The sequence below is a fragment of the Carassius auratus genome, unplaced genomic scaffold (genome assembly GCF_003368295.1).
Source record: "Carassius auratus strain Wakin unplaced genomic scaffold, ASM336829v1 scaf_tig00029172, whole genome shotgun sequence".
In the NCBI taxonomy this organism is placed as follows: Eukaryota; Metazoa; Chordata; class Actinopteri; order Cypriniformes; family Cyprinidae; genus Carassius; species Carassius auratus.
This window is the reverse complement of record NW_020525744.1, coordinates 34,515-50,996: the sequence shown is the minus strand read 5'-3', so window position 1 is coordinate 50,996 and position 16,482 is coordinate 34,515. Positions and strand designations below refer to the sequence as shown.

Genomic DNA, 16,482 nt, shown 5'->3' with positions numbered 1-16,482 from the left:
AGAGACATCTATATACAGCAAATATACAGATTTACACCATACAAAAAATATGTATACGACATAAAGAATAAATATTCTTATTCAGATATTGAAATTAATACATTCAGTTTAAATAAATAAGTATTGGTTACTTCATGTAAAATACATATTCTTTTTTTTTTTCTTTTTTTACAGAAAAATATATATATATAATTTTTTTTTTTTTTTTTTTTTTTTTGAGTTTTGGAGTTTACCAATCAAAAACAGTGTACACCTGAATTAATACCACCACTAATAATAAGATAATACTAAGATATTTTAAAAATATATAATGATAAAAACAGTGGTATAATATGTATGTGTGTGAGAGAGAGATCAGTGGTTGAGCACTTCAGATCCTCCAGCATGTGTGTGTGTGTGTGTGTGTGTGAGACAGATTAGTGGTTGAGTTCCTCGGGACACTCGGCATCTGCTGGCAGGTCACTTGATCCAGGAATCTTCTTCCCGTTCCAGGATGACACACACCAACACTTCCCCCTCTGACCATCCAGAGATGATTCACACTGCGGGGAGAACAAGACAGAGAGAGTGAGCGTGAGACGGGTTATTTCATTCTCTAGAAACACAAGCTTGCTGCACAGCCTAGTTCTCAGTGAAGTGTGGTTCTAACACTCAGACATCACACATATATCATCGTGTTGATGAATATCACACGTTAAGCTTTAGATACCAACACACAAACTCTCAATGTGAATCAGATGTCAGGTGGTTTCTGTAACACATACTTGCACACAAGAACCCTTCTTCTTACCTGCTTGACTTTGTAGCGACCGTGTTTGTCACAATTTGGAAGGTAGAATCTGGTCATTTTGTCTCCCAGTTTCTGCTGTGATTTAGTGATCTTGTCAGGGCTGTCTGGCAGGTCAATATGACAAGGACCCTAGAAAAATCAAATATAGTTATTTAGAAACATTTTTCAAATAAAACACAATTTTTCAAAAATGTCAAAAAAATAAAAAAAACGAATTCAATTGTTTAGGACTTGATCATTAATAAAAACTACAACTAATAATAAGGAATAATTGGTGGTTTATGTGTTGCTGTTGTAAAAATAATACAATTCAACTACTTTTTACAACAACTACTAATAATAATGATTATTGTACTAAATATAATTATTAAGAATTGTTTTATTTGTTGTTATTTTAATATAATTATGCCAGTTTTGTGTTATTTAATCATTTCTGGTTGTTGTTATTATCATTTACAACCTCAATAAAAAAAATTCGGCTAAATATAGTCACTCTTAAATGCAACTGCTCTGAAAAAGTGCATTAAATGATGCATCCTAATTCCCCTTGCAGCATATACGAAACCATTGCAAGAAACCTTCTACTGTCCTCTGGTGGCCGACATTGTACCACAGTCTCGTTTTACTAAGCCCTTATGCATTTCCATACAACTGGCGCTGTAGACTCACCTGTTGTATGAGTTTATTGCGTATTGCGTTGATTTTGGCCTTCATGCTCTCTTTAGCAGCGATGACCCTCGGGTCAAAGGGCTTGCCGTGGCCGGGCACGAACACCGCTGAGCCGCCTTCATTCACTTGCAGTTGGCCCGTTGTGTGACTCCGGCTGATCTGAAAGAAAAGGAAAGGACAGAATTATTGGCGGGGTTCCTTGAACAGACTTTAGTTAAAGTAATTTCCCAATTTAATTGTCTCTTCAGAATGCTACATACAGGTTTAAAACTTTTTTAAAACGTTTGTGCTAAATACCGATAACTTAGTCAGAGCTAATAGTTCCCAAAATGGCGCTAAAATAATAGAATAACTAGAGTACGTAACCATAACAACGGAACGTCTCTCACGCGCTTTCCGCCGAGATTCTTTTTGACCGGCAAATCGACACAACGTGACAAGTCTTTTGTAGCCTATAATTGTCTTTACAAATGTACATACCACGAAACTTTGTTTTGCTGTTGTTATTTTTTTAAGAAAGTTTTGTTTGTTTGTTTTGTTTGCTTAATATAATGACGTTTGCGCCAATTTGCATTGCGCTATAGGAACCTCGACAGATTGCGCCCTTTTGCATTTAATAGCTAATGAAGCAGACATTTATTGAGATATGAACATTTCATTTTTTTTAAACTGAAATTCCATTATAATAATCGCTCCTATTGTTCGCTATATTTGTTCGCTGAAGATGCATATTATCTATACATCTAGAATATCCCAAGTGAGTTGTTAATGCTGATGATGAAATCTCGCGAAGGGTTGAATCAGCGAGATCACATGATGCAATGAACTATTAGGACCAGAGCTGCGGTGCAGTCCTGTTAAACGCGGGTACCTGGCGTGTTGTCGCTTTGGTTTCTGATCAGGCTCGGGTTCTCGGTGCACACCGCCTGTCCTCGGGTGAGGCGCGTGCAGGGGCCGGGCTTCTCCAGGTTTGGGCAAGCAACGGAGCCCCGAGCCGCAGGGCGCAGTGTAGATCCCGCACGAGTCACCTCTCTTCAACGCACAGGCGAGGCAGCAGCCGCAGCCCGGCTCTCGAAGCACCTCCTCACAGCCGGCATCCACTGCTGGACACTCGGCCAGCCGCTCCGGGGAGCACGGGACGCAGGCGGATCGGTTCCTGCCCAACCACTGGAGAAGCCCGGAGCCCCGGCGCTGACAGGAGTGCGCTGAATGCTGCCACCCAGAAAAAGTTCAGAAGCAGTCTGTTCATCCCAAAGCAAGGCTCAGAATAAATAGATAAATAAATAAATATCAGTTGAAGTGAACTGAGGAGTTCCTCGCTGCTTTGTGCTCTCCAAAATGACTAGCTCTCTCCGGGTCGCCTCGCGGTATTTATACGCGCCCTGGGTCCCGCTGACACGCTCATGTTTGACGCATTGGCAATATTAATTGATTTCTAAATGATCCCCCCTCTGCTCCTATTGGCTGGTGGAGATCCAGTCCTAGGTGTTTCCTTGAACACAGTGCGTAAAATGCGTCACTGTTTGTGTCGGAACATAATGTGTATAATAGTGAAAACGTGCGCTTAGGCTACCCCAAAACATCATTTCGGAAATAACAACAAGTTGTCTTCTCCATAGATTCAATCCGGCTATTTGCAGACTAAATACGAAATGTGTTCTTTATGAAAATAAACTAATTTACATTTATTAGTTTAAAATATATATATTATATATATTAAACAGGACATTCAGTGTACATAAAAAAGTTTTTGTTTGTTTAAACAGTTTATTAAATATTATATTTTTTGTCCAAATTCCTTATACGTGCAATGCAAATGCTCAAGGCTATTAGAAAACTATTAGTTAAACCAGTAAAGCATTGAAATAATGATTTTGAACTCATTTGAACTATATTCCGCGACCTCATTTTGGACCTTCATTCATTTATGCTATTGAACAACAACAACTCCAAAAAAATGAAAGTAGGAATATGTCTAGCTCTTTCCAAAACTAATTTTCCATGCAGTTTTGATAGACTGAAGAACACTCTATTCAGGTTCATTTCACAGCTATTCAGGTTCTATTCACAACTTACTGAAGCTGAAAAATTGAGTAATGCAATTTGTGATAAATTTTTGGACAGCGAGAACCGAGCTCATCACTCATTAAGTTCCCTCTTGAAAACTCTTATACAACCCATTTCTAATGCCAAATTGTCGCATCCCGTTCCTTTGGTCCGGGATTCAATTTGACGCGTTTATTTGGCGCAGTAACGAGATGATAGACCGCGCGCTCCTACATCTCTGTGGCACCGCGTGCACTCGCATCGTGGTACGTGACCTCACTCAGGTCAGACGGGACCCCGTTTTGGACAGCTCGAGAACACTCGAGAATAATAGCTGCGCGGGAAAAAAAAGACATAGCCAGCTACACGTCTCCTCCTCTCCTCGACGCGCGTCGCGAGGCCCTTTGTCGTGCTTTCGCCACGGAGTTTATGAATGGGCTACAGGATGTAACACTCAGCTGGAGAAGGTTGCTTTAATAATGTGTCAACCGCGGGGGTCTCAAATGTCTCTGCGAGAAGTTTTGTGAGATCACATGATCCACGCAATTGTCTTTCGGAGTTGCATCATTTATTTATTTTTTTCTCCTCAGAGCGTGGAGAGTTTCTCTGCGTGTCACGTGACAGAGTTGTCCGTTCACGCGCGTGTGGAGCTCGCGTATCTGCTGACGGAGATAAAGAGGCACGCGCGTCATACCGGTAACAGTACCTACTTTACTCCTCCAACAAAACCCCAGGCATGGACTGCCAAGATTCATTTAGAATGAATAACCTGAAGTGTACATGTTGTCAGACTATATATGAGCTTATTAGAGTGTCAAACCCGTTTTCTACAAAGCCTGCAGTTGTTATTAAGCCAGTAAAACCATATAAAAATAAGACCTATAAATGAATAACAAATAAATACATATAGCATCACCCACACACACACAAAATTTTAAGTGTATTTTAAATTCAGTTATAATAAGGGGGGGAATGTGTTTTTGATAATACCACCCTCATGTCACATCATGTTCTTTCTTTATCATGCAATAACCATGCAAACGTCCAGTTTTCATGTTGGTGGTCACTAATGTCTATTACGATAATTTTGTAGCCTACCTCTCAACGGTCAGACACTGATTTGGAAGTGCTTTATCACTGAGGACACAGATATATTTTTGGCTTAAGTGAGTTCGAGAATAAAGAAAAAAACACATTTGCTCATCTGTGATGTATGGAAGCCCATTTCTGCCATGTAAGAAAGAAAAAAAAAACATAATGTCATAATTTTGACTTTTAAGTCATGGGACTGTTTCTTACGCGTCGGAAATGGGCTTCCATAGTGATGCAGCAATTTTTGATACTCAATTAATAATAATAATAATGCTGTTTTTTTTTTCAGCACCCATTACTCAATTCTTCAGTGTCACATGCACCTTCAGAAATCATTCTAATATGGCTGATTTGCTACTCATGAAACATTTCTTATTATTATCAATGTTGAAAACAGTCATCACTGCTTAATATTCTTGTGGAAACAAAAACAGAATGCCGATAGAAAGTTAAATGAACAGCATTCATTTGAAATATAAATCTCATGCAACATTTTAAAATGTATTTACTGAGTTATAAATATTTACACCCCTTGTTAAGTTTAGTTTATTTGTTCTTTATTAATCCACATCACCACCAAACAAAAGTTTTTGTTTGCTGTCGTTCCTAAATCTTTAAGAAAAAGACATTTCCAGCGTCTGGAAAGAGCTGGGGTTATGTTTACAGTGCGTGTAACTTAAACAAGAGTGCACTTGTGCATGTCACTAAATAGCAAGTGGTGTTTCTGCCATAGTATGACAGGTGTTAGTTTTATTGTCCGGCAGGAAGCCATGTGCATCTACGTTTCCATCACGGTGTGGCTTCTATGTTTGTGTTTTCAGCTCAAATGAGACAAAAAAAAAAACAGTCAGACATTTAGCTTAAAAAAATATAACCCTCTTTAGGCAATAAAATCATGAAAAACATCAGGTCAGTGTCCTTAAATAACCATCAGAATGGAGTACCCCCACTCCACCCCGACAAGCCACCTTTATTAACAGCCTACTCAAATGACCTTGTTTTTCTGAATAAAAGAATGTGGGAGTGTGTTAAGCCTTGTGGGAGTGCAATTACTGACAGAATATCCTCAGACTCTTGAATTTGGTTTTCCATGACAAGCTTAATGAAGTAAATCCGTTGTTAAAGAGAGCCATTTAGACATGTTGTCTCGAGAATCTCGGGAGGCTGGTGTCACTAATGTTTTCGTAACTTTGAGATCAAAGAGTATGAAAAAAAAAAAGTTATCAAAATAGTGTCATTTAGGGTCAGGGCCAGACCCAGTTTGAAAGAGGGAGAAACAACATGCACACCCACAATGACATCAGCAGATCCAACATAAAAGGTCATGTGCATTGCAAAAGCTCTCATGTTCAACTCCAAAAGAAGACAAAAACACTCAGAATGACACAGGAGAATTGCTGGTTAAATAACAGAAGTGCGGAGCACTCGCATTAAAAAAATTAAAATAAAATAAAATTTGCTTTTAAGTCATGACCACTCTCTGAAATTGTATTTTTAAAAATGAGCACAAAACAAACTATACTGTACTCATTATATATAGCTTTAGAGCTTGACACGCTGTGACATATTGTTTTTCTGTTGGTCATACATCTTGATGTATTCACTAAACCTAAACTCTGAAATGCAGAGAAACTCATCTGAGGCTTGTGTTTCAGTCTCCCGCTTTCACATACATGTAAATTGAAGTCAGCGTAACAAAAGTTTAGTGCGACCAAATGTTAGTGTCTTAAAAGCTTAATTTGGCACAGAGAGTTTAAATTATGATGCTGGATGCGACTTTTTTAGTCTTTGCCTTTGTAATGGCTATAATTCTCTCTTTTATGATCAAGGGGTGAAAGTTTTGATGGTTAGCATAATGGCAGGTTAGCCCCTACTGGTAGATGTTGTAATTACAGCATCTTGTCCCACAAAACATTTAATATGTATATTGCTTACATTTCATATATATAGTATAGTAAATATAGTAGATTTTTACTGGTAGTCGATTTGCTTTCACAGACCTTTAAAAGCATGAATTAGACATTTTTCCATGTGTGTTGACTCTCATCATAGCTCAGGATAGTCGCTAGTGAAGGGCTTGGGGTTGTCTGATTTCTATCAGCCATTAAATGTATTCACATGAAATGTATGGCTTGTGTGATTGGCTTAAAAAGTTCTGTGGTCACAAAACTCTAATTGCATACTTTCAGGAGGTCCTGGACTAGTATAGGTTCATTGAGATAAATGCTAATGGACAATTTTTCCAGGTGTAGACTTATTTGTCCAACCAAGGCTTGTTGGAAAAATGTTCCTGTGGTGATATTTCTGCCTAAATACATAACTGCATGTGACTTTAAAAGTTAATGTCCAGTAAGTGGTGCTAAATGTATGTTCACTTTTATCTAAAGCAGATGAAGATGAATCTGTTAACTTTTTATTACATTGGTTGTTGTACATAAATAGGCAGTCTGGAAATTAAATGTCCAGTCTATGGTGTTTGAAAATAATGCACCACCTACACTAAACCCTCAACCGATAATGTTGACAAAAGTAGATCAAATGTGAGATCAAAAGGTATTATTTAAAGGAATAGTACAAGGATATTTAAATTCCATTATCATGTACTTACCATCATGTTGTTCCAAACCTGTATAAGTCACTTTTTTATCTGCTGAGCACAAAAAAGTTGTCAGTAGCCATTGCTTTGAATAATACTTTTTACCTACTATGGTCAATGGCTAGAGGAAACCTCTGTCTTGTTACCAACATTCTACAAATATCTTTTGTGGTCAGCAGAACAAAAGAAAATACAGGTTTGGAACATCCTGAAGAGGAATAAATAATATACAGCTTTTGTAAAACAGTAAACTTGCTCAGGAGCTCACCTGGTTCTTATGTGATTCCAATGTTAAAATGCATTAGTTTTTCAAATCATAGTTTGGACTATGATAAAAGTGTTTTTAGATTATAACATAGTAACGTGCAAGGAACTGAGTGAAAAAAAAAAGTTTTAATTAATAAGTACACCCATCATCATAATTTGTGTAAAAAGGAATAAAAGTGTTTTTTTACAGCAACCAGTGCTCATTTCAGTTGGAAACTGCAGTGAATCTTATGTACAGTACATTTGTATTTAATTTTGGAACATTGTATGTAGAGGCACTTTTTCCAGTGAGTATATGGTTTTTTTATATCTTTAAAAAGAAGGGGGGAAAAGAAAAAGAAAGATGATACTGCAGATTGAGAATCAACCATTCTGTTTCACACGATTGTGTGACATGATAAACTGCACCTCTATCTGATCCGTTCTATATATAGTATCCCACATTCACACTACCGGAGAGGTTAAGTAAGGTAATGCGAGAGAAAACATTTTTTCCATTCCTGCTCCTTAAAAGCATGATTGTGGAATGTTCTTTAGGGTCAGGCATGGCTAAGGATGATAATCTAGTGATTAGTGCATCTTAAATCCTTCCAGATGTCTGTGGAACACACATGTGAAGAGATCTATCAGTTTAGTACGGTACCAGCAGAACTGAAATGTGAGATGAAAGAAGTGACACATACACAAGTTCACATGTACACACACACACAGTCTGACACACGCTCGCCACCTTTCACCCACATTGTCCACCAAGAGTTGAATAAAATGTTCGCTGGTTGTGAATACATGACTTTGGATCAGAAATCTCATAGATGATTGTGGGTGTGACCACACGTTTGTTGTTTAAAGAAGCAGCTGCTCCGGTGCCAGATCTCCTGTCACAGCGTGCATTTCCATCAATTCTCATGAAAGCCTTTATTCCCGAGATGTACACACACATATAGGATGACTCTTGCCTCGCAGGACCCGAAGCACTTTCTTTCCTTCTCTGTGGTTAGTTACGTACACCATGTAGCCTACTTCAGGAAATCGTCTGTAAGTGAATGGCAGTTTAACTCTTTTATCAGCTTGGATGTGTGTTTGTGGTTATTTGCGCATAATGCTTAGAAGTCAAAGTGTCAAAATGGTTTTATATGTGTGTGTGTGGGAAAACTTTTTCATATGCGCTCTCATGCGCAGGCCTCCATTGTGTGAGGCTTCCTCTGGCTCGTCTCTCCAGCCAGCATGGAAATGGCCAAACGAGTGGTGTTTATTTGGTCAACGGTAAAGTCCAGGCATATGTAACACTCATTCATATACATACACTCACTCACACACACAGTCTCCTCATCTGTGTCAATTCAAGCTGGGCAATCCCACATTTCTTGGATTCAGCAAATGTGATTATGCCTTTACCTTCACCAGAGATGGACAGATTTTTGACAGATGTTGTAATGCTAACTTTTGAATTCTGTTCCGTCTGTTACAGATCACTTGTTAAACCTGACAGAATTTAAGTAACCTGCAGTACAGTACAATGATGTTGACACGTCAGAGTCGAGCCACTCCTGTAGGATGCAAGTTTCATGACGCAAGCCATACGTAATCTGCAGAAATACAGTTTGGGGATTGGTTAAACTATATTTGTTAATGTATATAAAGTCTCTAATGTTGAAAAATACAAATATACAGTATTTATCAATGTTGAAAACAGTTGTGCTGCTATAGTATTTTCTTTTTATAAATGTGTTTACTGCCCAAAAACATCTTCCAATTTTTGACAATATTTTAGCATTTCTGCATTTTTTTTTTTTTTTTTTTTAGAAAAAGTGTGGATTTCTGTGACATAATTAAACTAATTATTATTAACAAAAAGAAAAAGTTAGCTAACCAAAGCGTCATATGAACAAACAATGTAATTAATGCATGTTCTCGACAACAGTGACATTATTAAATTAGCCAAAATATTCAATTAAATTAATTCTTTTTATTTTTATTTTTTTTATCTGTGGTACTCGAAATTCTGCAGGTCTAGATATCATCTCAGTCTGCTAATTACATATATTTCCCACTTTCTACAGTCTTTCTCTATTATTGTTTTTGTTAAAAGGCATAAAAAGACCAATTCAACTAAAAAGTAACCTTTCAACAAAGTAATTTTCGACACTAATTTAACCAATTATAAAAATACCTCCCTCCTAGCAAGCTCTGACTAAAGCATAAAGAATTACATTTATTGCCGTAATCCTCATAAAACATTCCATTTGTATGACAATGACTTCTTGTGCCACATAGTTCTCTGTTTATTCCTGCTCACCTGCCTCAGTAAAATCTTACAACTAAAAGTCTTATAGCTAATACTTAAATGTTATTATTATACAGGTGAATCATGCTTTTTTTTTTCTTGGTGGCAGTAAAGTGGATTGATGATCTGGCAAAAGCCCAATACACTGCGAATACAGAATACTCATCGTATTCTGAAATGAATGGAGGAGTCTGTTTCGCTGCTATTTTGGTGTCTTTCATGTTGCCAAGTTTGAGCTCGTTAATCCGTGCAACTGAGTTTCATTGTTTGAGAGTGTGATTGATGATGCAGATTGCACTTTCTAACAAAGAGACATTGCCGAAAGCCTTCGTTGTATTTTTGAGGGCAAACTGGAACGTGTGGCACTTTCACAAAAAGACTACAAAACTGAAAATCATGAAAAGGAAGCCTTTTATTTATTTAACATCATTTTTTTAACAAATGGTCTGTGAAAAGAGCTAGGTGTGTATGTGTGTGAGAGACAGTGTTTTTCTTAATTTTTTTCTTGGTTCAAATATTAATGGAACAATCAGTTGTATTATTTTGCGAAACATTATGATATTTTTACTTTAATTATTACTTTACTCTGAAGATTCTTAAACAAGGAGTAACCTAGTAACAATTTAGACAAACATCCAACTAATATTTAAGGGGGGAAAATGGTTCTATGAATGTTTAAATAATGTTTTTGTGATAATATTTCGAAAACTGATGAAACATAACCAAAAAAATATTATAGATTGGTACCTTGAGCTTTGGAAGTTTGAACTTATGTTCTTTCTTATTGACAAATTTTAAGTTTTCTATACATTTAAGAATTTTTTTTTTTTTTGAATATCAGTGGCTTTTCTAGCATGGTTGAAGTGTCGAAGATTTTTAAATGTTTAAAACTAGCTACTTTTCATGGCTGGGTTAATTTTATAGTACATAAAAGTTTATCAGCATATCAAATTGGAAAGTCGTGTATAATGCAAAGAACATGTGTTCAGCATTTCAACAGTGATTTATCTTAACACTAAATACACAATCAGTGCTTGACAGTTTTATTTGTGTGTTTTATGACCTTAAAATAGAGCAGGCCATGCCTTGCGTAAAATCAAAATACAACACGCTTTCATCAGTGCACACAAAAACAGTCTTTGAGTCCACCACTGGATCCTCTTGTCAGATATGCTTTCTGCACTCAATAGCCTTGTACTGTATGCCTGAAAGCAACTGTGAAAGTGTTTTGTCACAATTGTTCAGTTGGCTAACTCAAAGTGGAAATTGATTATTAGCCCCACGCTGATCTGAGGCCATCTTATCCAATCAAGTGTCTGCGTCGTTGTGATCTCAGGAGCAGATGGGTTTGATGTGTGCAAGCTGATGACCTGTTAGCGCTGCTGTTTATCTTGGCATGTCAGCCATAAAAAAAAGTCATGAGTCATTTCCTCCCTGCAGGTAATAAACACTCCTACGCCTTACTCATCAGCATTTACACAGAATATCCACACATCTTCATTTAGCAGGAAATGTTTAGAGTTTCCCGTAAGAGGGGACCGACTGTTAAAAAGGGGAAAAAGACAAGTTCTGGCAAGACATTTGATGGGAGGAAAAATGGGAGTGAGTGAGGGCATCTTCGTATGAAAGTAATTGTAAGCGCTGAGGGCAGAGATTATCATTTGAGAGATGAGGAAAGGAATGGGCTTGGTTAAGAACTGGAAAAGCAAGCCCAGACCTGATCTGAAACCGCTACAGTATGTGAGTTACATGACAGACTGCAGATCTTCCATAAGCAAAGCTCCTTGTTAACTCACAATGGGTTCAGTAGGCTGGGCTGATTATTCCATTGCATTCACTCCAGCGTAAGGGTGCAGATAATTCAGCAGGGATAGTTTGCACATACGAAAATATATATTCTGTCATCATTTTCTCGCCCTCATGTTGTTTCAAACCCATATCACGTTATTTCTTCCATGGAACACTCATCAAGATGTTTTTGTGTTTTCATTGGAGTTTTTTTTTTTTCTTTTTTTTTTTGCGCAAGAGAAGACATGACTGAAAGGAAAATAAACACTTTCTAATAATAGAAATGTTTATAGGAGTGTAAGATGTGTTAGTCTTGTGCTTAAAGGGGCAGTTCAGCCAAAAATGAATATTGTGTCATCATTTACTCACCCTCATGTTGTTCCAAACCTGTATTTCCTTCTTCCCTTGAGAATAAAAGATATTTTGAAGAATAATCAAAAATCAAAAAGTTGACAGTAGCCATTGCTTTCCACGTTATGGAAAAAAAGTTTGTGGAAACAATGGAAGTGTTGCCCTTTTTCTGTAGATTTGTTTGGCAAATCCTTCCTTCCTTTTAGTATACATATTTTTTCTTACATATTAATAGTGCAAATTATCTACAATAAACAAAGGAATTACACCAATTCAATAATCATTTGAGGTCATTACACCCTCCTACACAAAAAAAAAAATATATATATATTATTATTTTTTTACTATTTCTGGGTAAATATTTAAAAAGTAAGTTCCATTTACAATGTAAACAATACACAGCTTAACAATACAATCAACATCTTCTACTTCCATACAATTGTGACATTACTTCAATTATCTACGTGTTGAGAGGTGTCTTGTCTTTAGGTTCGCTGGTGGACTCCCCAAAACATACTGTAATGACAAGTGGACACAACCATATACACTTCAACAATGTACCGGCACATTTTCAAAGTCACTTTAGCACTACATTAATCTCTGAGCATTTCGTCCAGCCTTTCAAATATCTCTTAAGCTGGCAAAAAGTATAATTCTGCTGTATAGCATTACTACGACTGTAGAATTACAATACCCTGAACTGTTTATAACCCACTTAACAAAAATATCCCTTTGAACTTAACTATTTCAACACTTACTTAGAATAAAGGATAAAGATTCAGGTGATCAGTACTAAGCTGAGGTTGTACACAGCAGGTTACCACATCAGTATTTCCACCACAAACACTCCAGTTCACAGGTCGAAGTGTGGGCTCACCCAGGGTGTCAAACAAGTAGAGATTCCTAAGCCGCATATTTAAGGCAGAAATTTTCCTCATAGGTTCTGATGCAAAGTCAACCTCTTAATGTTCTGCTTCTTCTATGGATCCTTCCTCCTGCTCCTCCCCTTGAAAATCTCACAGTACCTTATCATCAGATTCCTCTGGGTGCCCCTCTAGGTGGCAGGTTCTTCAGTGGCAGGTTCCTTCTCAGGTTTTCTGTTTCTCTCCCATCATCTAGGTTGGAATTCTGCTGCACGTGGATGCAGATATGTTCCTGTTCTCTGCATTGGAATCCACAAGTCAAACTCTTCATCACAGGAACTGTCCGTGCTGTCATGGTGAGAATTCCATTGTGGTTGTGCATCATGTTTTGACCTGTTGCTCTGACCTCCTTTTCTTTCCGAAGGAACATCGGCTGTCCACTGCTCATTAACCAGGTAAGGACAAGGTAATAGAAAGTTTTGGTGTAGCACTCTTTCCTTTCCAGTCCCATCCAGTGGTACTACTTCATACACTGGGCCATCCTCTCCTCTCCTTCCTTTCACCACTTATGTTTGTTTTTCCCAATACGTTCCTTTCCTATAGGCTGCCTCTTTCTGACAGGTTCCTCACCAATACATGATCACCTGGCTCCAAGACAGAACTCAGTGCCTTCCATTTGTAATTCCTCTACTCCATTGCAGCAGCCTTCTCCATGTTCTTTGTTGCAATCTAATATACTTTTTGCATCTTTAGACCTCTTCTATCTTTCAACATAGTCAGTATGAGACTGAGTGTTCTTAACTTGCTTTTTGGGGAGCACCAGATCAGTGGGGAGGACTGCCTCTCGACCAAAGAGGAGGAAGAACAGAGAAAATCCCATTGACTTGTGCACCATAGAATTACAGGTATGGTCAACTTTGTTAAAGTGGTCTTCCCAATTCAACTTCTCTGTCTTCTCTAGGGTCCTCAACATCCCCCTATTGAACCTCTCTGTACGTGAATGCCTAATCCCAACCCAGATTGCACAGTATGTCTGCAAGATGTCTGTTAAAGATCTTTTGATCTGGAAAGCATCTGCTCTCTACAAACGTCTGACAGACGTCTTTCAGATGTCAGTTTTGCATACATTCCAAATTATAAACATCTTATAGACATCTAATACACATCTATTTGACGTCTAAAAGGAAACGTCCTATAGACGTATTGAAGCGGAGCAAACACTCTAGATAGGTGGATCTTTGGGGGGAAACCAAAGTGCATGATGAAATCTTCAAAGATTTTCTTGGCTGCTGTCTTTCCAGACTTGTTTTTGGTAGTGTATGCCTGGGCAAACTTTGAAAAATGGTCTATGACCACGGGGATATACTCTGCTGCACCTCTACTTTTCTCCAGGTGGAGGTAAACGATCGAGACCATCTCAAATGGGGCCATTTTTTCAATGCTCTGGATTGGGGTTATGGTGATCCATTTTTGCTTCTTCTATCTAAGGCATCGACACACTCTTGTTATAAAAAAAGAAACACAAGCTGCTGCCAATGAGGTGAGCCATGTCTTCATGTAAGTACTTGTATATCATCCTTTTCGAATTTTCTGGGAATACTAACTGAGTTTTAGTCATTATGTTTCTTTACATGATACCTTCCTCATCAATCTGCAGAGCCCCTTTCACACTGCACGCTGGACCCGGAAAATTGCTGGAACATTGCCGGGTTGCCTTCTGTGTGAACGCAAACACGTCCCGGGATTGATTCCAGGATTGATCCCGGGATGAGGACCAAGTAACATTGCCGAGTTATAGAGTTGTTTCTTTTTCAGCTGGGCATTCCTGATATCCAGACATGTTAGCCATCGACCGGTCTCTGATCCACCCTTCCGCTCTTCAGGCACGACATCTATGTTGCAGGTGAATATTATGCCGATATCCAATCCATGTCTCCCCATCGCTGTGCTTTTAGGGCTTCCCTGATTGATTTCAGAACTTCTGGCTCACATTCCTGAGTAAGCTCTCTGACTGTGACTTCAATGGGCACTGGTCTCTATGACAAGAAGTCTGCATCCTGATTTGCCGTCCCTGGTCTATACTTCAAGGTGAAACTGTAGTCTGCAATATCCCGTTGCCCCGCTGTGTTGAGCTTTGCAGTTTTCATGGCATATGTTGTTATAACGGGTTGTTATCACTGTAGACAGTGAAATGTGGTGCATGAAACAGGTAGTCATGGAAATGCTCTGTGATCATCCATTTGAGCCTCAGGAATTCCAGCTTCCTTTCGGCAGGGGTCAGAGTCCGAGACCCATAACCCACAACTTGGAGTTTGCCTCCCTGTCATTGGTACAGTACAGCTCCTAGCCCTTCTTCTGAAACATCCATGTGAAGAACAAATGGCTTCTTGAAGTCTTGGTATGTCTCCCTGTCCACTCTCCTGGCTATGATGGAGGTGTTTGAGAGAAATAAATTCCTTTCTTTCCTGACAAGCCAATTTCAACCTCAAAATGTACACTTTTAAATATACCAATACTGCTATCTCAAACACAGAGAGGCATCTCCGTGATCTCAGCTAACAGATTCTGCAAAAAAATGGAAATCACCAATAAAAAAATAAATAAAAAAAATAAAAAAATAATAAAAAAAAAAACGCTTCTTACTCATTTTCCTCGAAAGTTGTGCTGCCAACTTTTGTCACTGGTTTCCGTGACGGGTCACATTTTTTTTATTTTTCTGTCTGTTTTGGCACATTCTGATTCTATTACCATGACTTTCACATGTTTTTCTGGTGCAGTTCCCATAACCCCCACATTTAGCTTGAGCAGTTCACACAAACTTCTTAGTTGCGAAGCGGGAGTTATTTACTCTCAATTTAATTTAGCATAGCCTCCCACACAGCCAATATTATTGCCACTCACTGAACAGTCTCATGTATATTTGTCCACCATTTCACAGATCTCTTTTTTCACGACTCATGGTTTGTCTCTTTTGTCTTTGTTGCCGTTTGACTTGACTCACTTGTCTTTCCCCTCGCGCTGAATTCCAAGGCCATTTCATCACTCGCTGGCCACTCCATTGCTGCATTTCCTGCTTTCTTCCTTTTGAAATCTGTCAAAAACTGAGCAGAAACATCAGTTTTATGTTGCCCCATGAACAATGACAACCTTTGCTTTTCTGTAGATGTATTCACCCGGTTGTTGTTTTTTTTTATTTAAATAAACTAATTAAATAATTATTTGAGGTCATTACAGAAGTCGATGGCTACCGGCAACAAACACACACATATCAAAATATATTCTATTGTGTTCAACAGAAGAACAACTCATAAAGTTTCAGAATGAGGTGTCAAAACTCGGTGCTGGAGGGCCGGTGTCCTGCAGAGTTTAGCTCCAACTTGCCTCAACACACCTGCCACACCAGCTTGATAATCTGCTTTAGATGTGTTTAATAAATACACTAGCATTCAAATTCAAAGATCAATAAAAATATTATAATTATTATAATTTATTTATTTTTTCCACAAATTAAAACTTTTATACAGCAAGAATGCATTGCATTGAACAAAGGTGACAGTAAGGACATTTCTAATGTTACAAATGTAATTGTTTTTATGCCTTAGAAAATGACTTAAAATTGCCACAGCACTGTTTTTATGGTGTAATGGCTGCTTAAAATTCAGCCATCACAGAATTAAATTACATTTCAATATTAATATATTAAATCACCATAAATATATTTATAAACAAAAGTTAT

At 38.0% G+C, this 16,482-nt stretch overlaps 1 pseudogene; it reads right to left on the bottom strand.

Moving 5' to 3' along the window:
* Positions 1–320: 320 nt before the first annotated feature.
* LOC113079765 (insulin-like growth factor-binding protein 1) lies at positions 321–2,785 on the bottom strand (annotated as a pseudogene).
* Between the last annotated feature and the right edge of the window lie 13,697 nt (positions 2,786–16,482).